The 9,478-nt window shown below is 36.8% G+C and overlaps 1 pseudogene; it reads left to right on the top strand.

The window, feature by feature from the left end:
• Positions 1-1,535: 1,535 nt before the first annotated feature.
• On the top strand, positions 1,536-2,717 carry LOC107478714 (uncharacterized; annotated as a pseudogene).
• The last annotated feature ends 6,761 nt before the right edge of the window (positions 2,718-9,478 follow it).

The following is a 9,478-nucleotide window of genomic DNA, read 5'->3' as shown; positions in this document are numbered from 1 at the left end:
ATGTCATGAGTATTTTGGCCGAATGAAAGCCCATAAAATACAATATTTTCTATATATTATTTAGCTATTGACAAGTAATAAATTATTAATTTACATTGTCTTCGTAATATGTTACTAAATTTGTTTATGAAAAATTACAGGAAATTCGAGTGATAGTTCTAATGGTGTGCATTTTCAATCGGTGTTGTCGAACATTACAAATAGCATTAATACAGATTTATTTTTGGATGATTTTTTTTAGAACTTGCTTATGGGAATGTACATGCACTTTATATATTTTGATTTTTCTACTATTTATTCAATTATAAACTTTAACAGAAAATATGTTCAAAACTAATATCTCGAGTTATCTTATTGGTAATAACCCAACACCACATTGATCAAGGTCTCCAATTACTAATCTACACTCTGTAGATAAAAAAAATGATGTTCCAATATTAGTGATATTAGTAATTCGGATATCACACATGAAGCATATGATAGTCTATGTCATCAGACAAGTCAACAACATCTTCAACAAACATCAAATAATATCTATCAGTTATTATGTTAATATGTTTTTATTACTTAAAGACCAAACATTTAACTTTTTAATTGGTCTATTAAAAATAATCATTGGTATATGCTAAATAATTATTATAGATTCATTGGAGTACACAAATCGAATTAGATTGCAAAGGGATGTAAGACTGAACAGGAAGACTATGCTACTTCAAAAGAGACATGGTAAGATAAACATGATAGATTGTAATTATCACAAAGCTAAAATTTTATTTTTTTTATCTTTAATACTACCTTCATAATATATATTCATAATTCAGCTGATTCAAACATTTAACATATATTCATTTTTCTTTTTTTATAATATAAAATACTTGATGTATTATCTCTAATGATTACAGGAGCAGGTACATTTAATTCAAATTTAGATACTAAAGAATTAGAAGAAGTGTGCATAGCTGAAAAAAAAAGGACACCTGATACAAAGAGAAATATTTTTGAAGGAATTGACTACAAATCTTTCAAAAAGTTTTCAAGAAGTTGAGAATATTATTGAAAATACGACTATTTTAGATGATTCTGTGCAAATTTAATACCCAGCCATATTCGATGTTGCTGAGAATACAGGTAATTTAAGAGGTAGCAATATCAGCACTTTATTATTTACTATTGTTATGCTTTTTATAAACAAAAAATTATCGTTTAGTGTTCAAGTTTTAAAATTCAAACTAAGATATGGTTATATATTATAATTTTTGTATTTGAACATTGATTTATTGTAAAACTTAAATCTTGAGGTTGGCACAATGAAATTGTATTATATGATCTCATCTTTTTAATCTATAAATTGCATTCTTTGGTAATCTTTTATAAATATTATTTTTATACTTAACATGGTGAAAGAAATGTATATTTTTATATAAATTATTTGTTGCAGATATAACTAAAACAATTTATTATCTTGGTGATTATTAGATGTGATAGATATTGATGACCCATAATTTTTTGTCGGCATTGCGACGCCATGATATGGTATGAGGAGAGATCAGAGAAGTCCAAAACAGGATCCAATTTTGAGTTCTCAATATGTTGTATGCGAGGAAAGGTACAACTGCCGTTTTGAAGCACTTGATCGGACGCTCAGGAATCTTATGTCAGTTACCGATCATCATAAGACACATAAACCATTTGGTGGTAAGATTGTTGTTCTAGGAAGTGATTTCAGACAGATACTTCCGGTGATTCCGAAAGGAAGTAGACACGATATATTAGCATCCGCTATTAACTCATCCCAGTTTTGGTCATTTTGTAAGGTTCTAAAACTGCATACGAATATGAGGCTTCTAATGTCTTCTTTGGATCAAGATGAAGGTGAAATGAAGATATTTGCTAATTAGATACTTGATGTTGGAAATGGAAATATTATCTCTGTTGTTGGTGATGAATCAGAAGTTAAAATTTCAGATGATCTATTGATTACAACTACTGATGATCCTCTCTCTCATTTGGTAGACTTTGCATATCCAAATTTGTTGCAAAACATGTCAGATTACATATATTTTCAGAGTAGAGCAATTCTTGCACCCACACTTAAGAGTGTCGAGAAGGTAAACGATTTTGTCTTGACAATCTTTTCAGGGATGGAAAAGGAGTATTTGAGCTCTGACACAACATGTCAAGCTGATGAGAATGAAGATGTAAAACAAGATTGGTTCACATCAGAGTTTCTAAATGACATCAAATGTTCGGGACTACTCAATCACAAGTTGACTTTGAAGCCAGGAGTCGCTGTAATGCTACTGCGAAACATAGACCAGACTTCAGGTTTATGCAACGGGACAAGATTAATAGTTAACAAACTTGGCAGCAACGTAATTGGAGCGACGGTAGTGAGCGGTAGAAATATTGGAGATAAAGTGTACATTCCAAGAATGAACTTGATCCCTTCAGATTCAGGATTGCCATTTAAGTTCCAACGGAGACAATTTTCATTAACAGTATGCTTTGCAATGACCATTAACATGAGTCAGGATCAATCATTATCACATGTACGGCTTTATTTGCCAAAATCAATGTTCATCTATGGACAACTTTATGTTGCTTTGTCAAGAGTTAAGAGTCGCAGTGGTCTCAGGGTTTTAATTCTAAACGAAGACGGCAATCCAAAGTCATCAACAACAAATGTCGTGTTCAAAGAGGTTTTTAATAATATTTAGGTAAGAATAATATTATTTTCATTTTAATAGCATGTTATGATTTACACTTTTGTACAAATCTTTACTATAGATATAACTAATTTATCTATAACTCTTTTTTCAAATTTGAAATGAAATGTGTAACAAGGAGCACAACATCCAATGATTTTCTAATGAAGTTAGTAAGATATTAGGTTGTTGATAAATTTTTATTAGCTTTTTGATATAAAATTTAGGGTAAAATTAACATGCTATTATTATAGTTATATATGTTCTTTTTTTTTATCTCCCTCCTTATGGTTCAAGAATATTATAAACCTCGAACTCTTCTATTCATATTTTACTTTGAATAAAGATAAAATAACATATTTAACACGTTTATTATATAACGATGATGATAGTGTTATACTAAATTTAAAAAATATATGATTATAAAATATTATTTTTAATTTAATTTATCAAATTTAAATATAAGCCCGTGCATCGCACGGGTTTAACACTAGTAAGTAATTAGTTAAGAAGACTAATGAATAATAGTTGTACAACCACATCAGAATCTCTTGGCATGTTGAGTGATTTTGGGAATTTTACCGTCTGAGGTTTTACTACTTTATATTAAGGAGGGTGGCTTCAGACATGCAGTAAACTTAAAAAATTTTATTTTCGACAATACTTTATTCTCTGTATTTGTAGGGCGGTGGAGACTAAAGATCTATATTTTTTACCTTTCTGGAACAAGGTCACCATCACACTCTAAGATGTAACATACCATATCGGATTGTGTAAAGATAGCGACCTAATAGGCAGCTGCACTAGAGATATTTAGCAATTTCATGGGCGTCCCACGTGGCAGTGAGTTGCGAATTTGCTTGATGATAAGCCTCCTTCCTAGCCCGAAGATAAGAACCAGAATTTCGGATTGAAGATGACTTGGCTCAGGAACAGGGTGTCCCACATTCCAGCAGGGGCTGATGCAGCTACTCTCTGCTAGTATGCCATATATTATTTACTTATGTTGATTGGAGGATACTTGTTTACAGACAAGTCACACAACCTTGTCCCCTTCCGATGGTTGTCACTACTGGTGGACTTTGATAGTTGCAGACGTTTGTCATGGGACTATGCGCTGTTGTCGCACACCTATCACTCGTTGTGCAACGCTGCCAAGTATGATACTACAGACATTGTTGGGTGCGTGTCGTTGGTCATGTCGTGGATTTACCATAGGTTTTTGACTTTCTAAAATATCTATCAATCGTATTTTCATTGTAGTGTGGAACTGCAACACAATCATGTATGGTACTAGAAAGACAGTCAGACAAAGCTTGTAATAGATTGAAAATTTTGTTATATGAATCTACCTAATCGCCATAAATCTGAGCAATCACCTTCTTCTTTGTCATCCACACTTTCAATATGATGGCTTGAAATGATAACTCTGTTTCACTGCACTTTGCGATATTGGGATGGATACAGATGGATCAGTATGTAAATTGGTAGGATAATAGTACAAATCAGACTGCTATCTAACTGAGCGTGATCTTGAGACATAGTTGGCGCCAAACAGGTATGTGCCCCCTAAACCTCTGCACCTCCTTACAAGAGAACTCATAAATCTAAACATCTAGCGTATAAATTAATGTACATTAATTTAATTCTATAAATTGTTAATTGTAACACTTACCAATAGTACAAATTCTATCGATATACTACACAAAGACTCCATGGACACCCAGCGGAAGATTGCTTGCATCGACAATAGTATTTCAGCCTATCTGACTATAACACCCTGTACTAGACGTTTTTTTTGAATGTTATAATTTTTTACTACCAAGAGAACAACATGTTTACTCCTAAACCTGTGGCACACTCGAAATTCTACCCCTCCACCCGTGTTGTAATCCTCGCTATCGCCAAGATGGAAAGGACCCTCTAGTTGCATCACATTTAAATTAAGAGTCTGATAATAGCCTGGAACTTCTGATAATTATGGCACAGAAAACGGGAGAAGAAGAAGAAATCAAACACATCCACCAGTTGGGGTATTCGACACATATTTCTCAAACGACTCACCATTGGTGGACGAATCAGAGTTGATAGCATAATCCGAATCTGACTCCCTGAACTCTACTTCACCATTACCCTACGGATCGGCAAAGTGAATCGGTCTCACCGGGGCCAGAACTTCATGGAGTATTAAATATATTGTGGCATACAACTCTATCATATATTGTGGCATTAGTCTACCATGCACATCAAATATTATACTGACGTGCTTATCGGCCTTTAACCCAAAACGTCACATTAGTAAAACCTCCACTAGGCAGTGTTGATAGGAATCTATATGCTACTCGACCAACCTCTTTCGAACCGATTGTCCAATATTGATCAAGATGACATTCTTAAGCGTATCTAGAAATCAACACGGAAGTGTGTAGCATTACAGTTGAATTGCACTCAAATATTACTTCCTCGTCTCTGATGATTCCATTAGAATAAACTACCATATAAAAAACTAATAACTAGCCTTTTTTTTTGGAAAAAAAAGAAGATCAAAATAGAAAAAAATAAATGAAATTTGGTATAAGGAATGCAAGCCAAAGAGTTACTTATATAGTTGTTATGTATCTAGAATGTAGATATTTCTGTTTATTTAAGCACGTATTCTATCCGGGTATAGTGTCACTATATTAGTTATGGTTGTATTCCAGCTACAGTGGTAGAAAATTTATTACGGCTCTATCTCGAGTATAGTACATCGATTTGTGCACATTTTTTTAATTACTCATATTTCGGATACAGAATACTCGAATTGCGTTTTTAATGATTTTTTGTACTCTATACCCAAGATATGTAACGTATATGTAAATGAATAATTACTCACTACAACATTTTTGACCTATTGTGTAACACCCTACCATACAGAGTCTTATGCTTAAGTCATAATTCAGAGATGGCAAGGTATTACGACCTCTAAAATAAAAATTTAGTACGTATAGTAGTATGAATGATTGATTATAACTAGGAGCCTTTGTAGAAAAAGGGGTAAACAAAAATCGCAACTCGAAAGCGCAACACTCCGATCGATAACGTAACGAACAAGGATAACCAACGCGTGATTATATATATACAAAGGAGTGCTAAAAAAAGGAATATCAAGACTCAAAATCCGGCTGCGAAGATAATCGGTCCGAGCATAGCAATATATACATATGATAAAAATAAGGAAAACCCCAAAGGAAACCCAAAGGGACACAAATACATAAAACCTATTCTCCAAAATTCTCCCATAAGAGGAGTCATCACATTTGTATTATTTAAGGGAGATAAAAGTATCTAAGCAAAACATATAAACCAAAACATAGCCCCGAGAACAAAGGATCTTCGCAAATCTAGAAGTCTCCAGCATGCATCAGCGGGAAACCTCACGTCCTGCATCTGAAAACCACAAAATCCGCATGGGTGAGAACCAGAGGTTCCCAGCATGGTAACAGCTTCCACATATATAATACATAATAATAGAGGAAAGCCGAAGGCAATCCTAGAACTTCTTCCAGATAATATCAAAGCTTATAAACAAGCTAAACCCAAAAAAGGCATCTGACTAAAGATACTTCAGTCTAACTAATACTTCCCTTTCCAATTCCTTCAAACCTCCCAACCACCAGCAGGAGTATAATGTAGCAAACACAGTTATATCAAGCAAGAAATATACAGTTAGGAACAAGTAAGGCATTTAGACAATTAGCAAGTAATATGCAGTTAAATAGGCAATCTCAAACAATTCATATAGTATGCATATGATGAATGCATGTTCCTAGTGGCTGATGATATCATCTGTCGGTTATAGAGCCAACCCGACAAGTCCTGGTAGCTAACCATTGGACTGTCCCTCTGTCACGCATCCCCAACTCGAGTTATACTCGTTATAAACTTGATCATAATCATGATCTATATCCATCACCCTCACTGGTGAATATTTACGGGGGCGAGCTCATCCGGGTCTTTCACAGTGCCCGGCCACACTTGTGACATAGGGTCAAAAGAGCTTCGAGTCTCAACCTGGAGCACGTGGTGGCTAGCCACTGCTTCCTCCCAGGGAAACTCTCATCTCCAACAGTGGAAGTGCAACATTCACAATTTATTCAATAGCATATATATTTATACATGGCCATAATCATGGCTCCGCCGTAACACGGCAACAATCTAGCCTTCCGGCTCACGGTTAAATCCATAACCAACCAATATTCATAGCATACACAGCTAGTCCGGCTCACGGTTCAATCCAGAACCAGCCAATATATAAACAATTACGGCCCTTCGGCCAAAGGCATAACCAGCACTTCCACCACCATCCTCCGCATCTCACATAATCATGCTTGATCCTCAATTATCATTCATTTTTCCTTGCTTCACTCGCAAGTTACCACATTCACTAGCCTTTCTTCTCGTAGCTAGACATATCATAATGATTTAAGATATAAGTGGTGAGATCGGAGGCTTAGAAGTATGAAATTTGTCTTTTAAAACTCAAAAATCAACTTTGGGATGAAAACAGGGCCACGCGTACGCGCACTCCACGCGCACGCGTGGATGGCCTCAAAAACTCATCGACGCGCAAGCGTCATGCACGCTAACGCGTGGATTAAAAATTTGCCAATCGACGCGTACGCGTGGGTGTTCTCGTGCCCCAGGCACAACACTGGCACAGTTCTGGCATAACTCTCTGGAAAATGGCTGGGCATTGGGTGCAGCACCATCGGCGCGCCCGCGCACATCACGCGCACGCGTGTATGGCATTTTCGGGAAGAACGGCGCGCACGCGCCAAGTGCGCCCACGCGCAAGGGGTCATTCTGCTAAAAATTTTTTAAGTTAAAAGCTGCAGAATTTACCAATTTGAACCCCAATCTTCCAACGGACATAACTTTCTCATTTTAAATCGTTTTTCACCCGTTCTTCGAACGTCATGGACATCCCGGATCCAATTTCATTTCTAAATAGATTTGGCACAAAACAGAGATCCGTAGTCCAAGTTATGTCCCACCAAAGTATGCCCAAAAACCATGTTTTTCATAAAAACCACAAAGTGCCATTTGCAAACAAGCCATTTCTAACTCTTTTCAAAATCAATCAAAACATGCCATTTTCATCCCTTTTCTTTGAAATCAAACAAAATATATCAATTTCAACATCAAGCCTCCTCAACTCACACATTGACGCTTTACCACAATATACAAAATCACTATCTCATCATTCTAACCCACTTCACCCAAGTGGCTCAAACTCAAATTTATTGACATATCATATACTCTTACTCATGCCAATTCTCAACAACACCAATTCCAATAAATCATCATTGTACACAATCAATATCATACTCACCATCAACATGGTCCAACCCACAATTCAACCATAACCAATCATCAAGCATATATCACAACATGCATATTTCTCATACATCATACCATCCAGGCATCATTAATCATCATCACATATATGTCCATCTCAACATTTCACCCATGAAACTCGAAAATAAGGGCTGGAACTTCGAACAGAAACTTGTGGCTTACCTTAAGATTGATTGTATGGGTTTTGTAGAGCTCTCCACGGTGAACGCGTGGCCGCAAACGGAGCGGCAATCGGAGCTCTAGATCAAAAGTTATGGTGGTTTGAAGATCAACCAAGGGAGAGAACTCGAGAGAGTGTTCTTCCTCCCTTTCTCTCTAATTTCAGCGTGTTTGAGTGTGTTGTGAGGAGAGAGAGTGCTGAAAACTAGGGTTGTGGTTTAGTTTAGTTGGGCCAAGGGCCCACTTTGGGTCCGGTTGGCCCGGTTTGGCCCGTTCAGTCCAATCTTGGTCCGAATTCTATAAAATTGGTACCGAAATTCTCGTCTCAATCTCCTCTATCACATTTAGCCATAAAAATCACATTTTAGGCTTTCTAGAATAAATTCTCATTTATGGTTTAATTATCCGTTAATTAACCGGGTTTTACATTCTACCCACCTAATTGGGAATTTTGCCCACAAAATTCAAATGCAATTACCTGAGAATAAATGCAGATAATCCGTTCGCATCTCCGACTCAAGTTCCCAAGTGTGTTCCTCAACACCGCCTCGACTCCAAGCCACTTTGACTAATGAAACCTCTTTTCCACGCAACCGTTTGATACTTGTATCCTCAATTCTGACCGGAGCCACTGGAAGCGTCAAATCTTCTCTTAACTGAACCGACTCAGGTTCTAACACATGGCTAGCATCAGGGGTGTACTTCCGAAGCTGCGACACGTGAAACACGTCGTGCAGATTCGAAAGATGAGGTGGTAGAGCCATCCGATACGCCACCGGTCCAATCCTCTCTAGGATCTGAAACAGACCAATGTATCTAGGATTCAACTTCTTTGCCTTAATCGCCCTACCTACTCCCGTGGTCGGAGTAACCTTAAGGAAAACATGATCTCCTTCCTCAAACTCTAAGGGCTTTCGCCTCTGATCGGCGTAACTCTTTTGACGACTCTGCGCCGTAAGCATCCTATCACGGATTTTCTTGACTTGTTCAGTAGTCTCAGCTATCATTTCCGGCCCTAACAAGCTTTTCTCTCCAGCTTCATACCAACAAAGCGGAGATTGACATTTCCTCCCATACAAGGCCTCATACGGAGCCATTCCGATGCTCGCATGATAACTATTATTGTATGCAAACTCCACTAATGGTATATACCGATCCCAACTCGCCGGTTGGTCCAAAACACAAGCTCTCAACATATCCTCTAGTGTTTGGAT

The sequence above is a fragment of the Arachis duranensis genome, chromosome 3, assembly GCF_000817695.3.
Source record: "Arachis duranensis cultivar V14167 chromosome 3, aradu.V14167.gnm2.J7QH, whole genome shotgun sequence".
Lineage (NCBI taxonomy): Eukaryota > Viridiplantae > Streptophyta > Magnoliopsida > Fabales > Fabaceae > Arachis > Arachis duranensis.
Note: the sequence above shows the minus strand (reverse complement) of the source record. Positions and strands in the feature narration are given on the sequence as shown.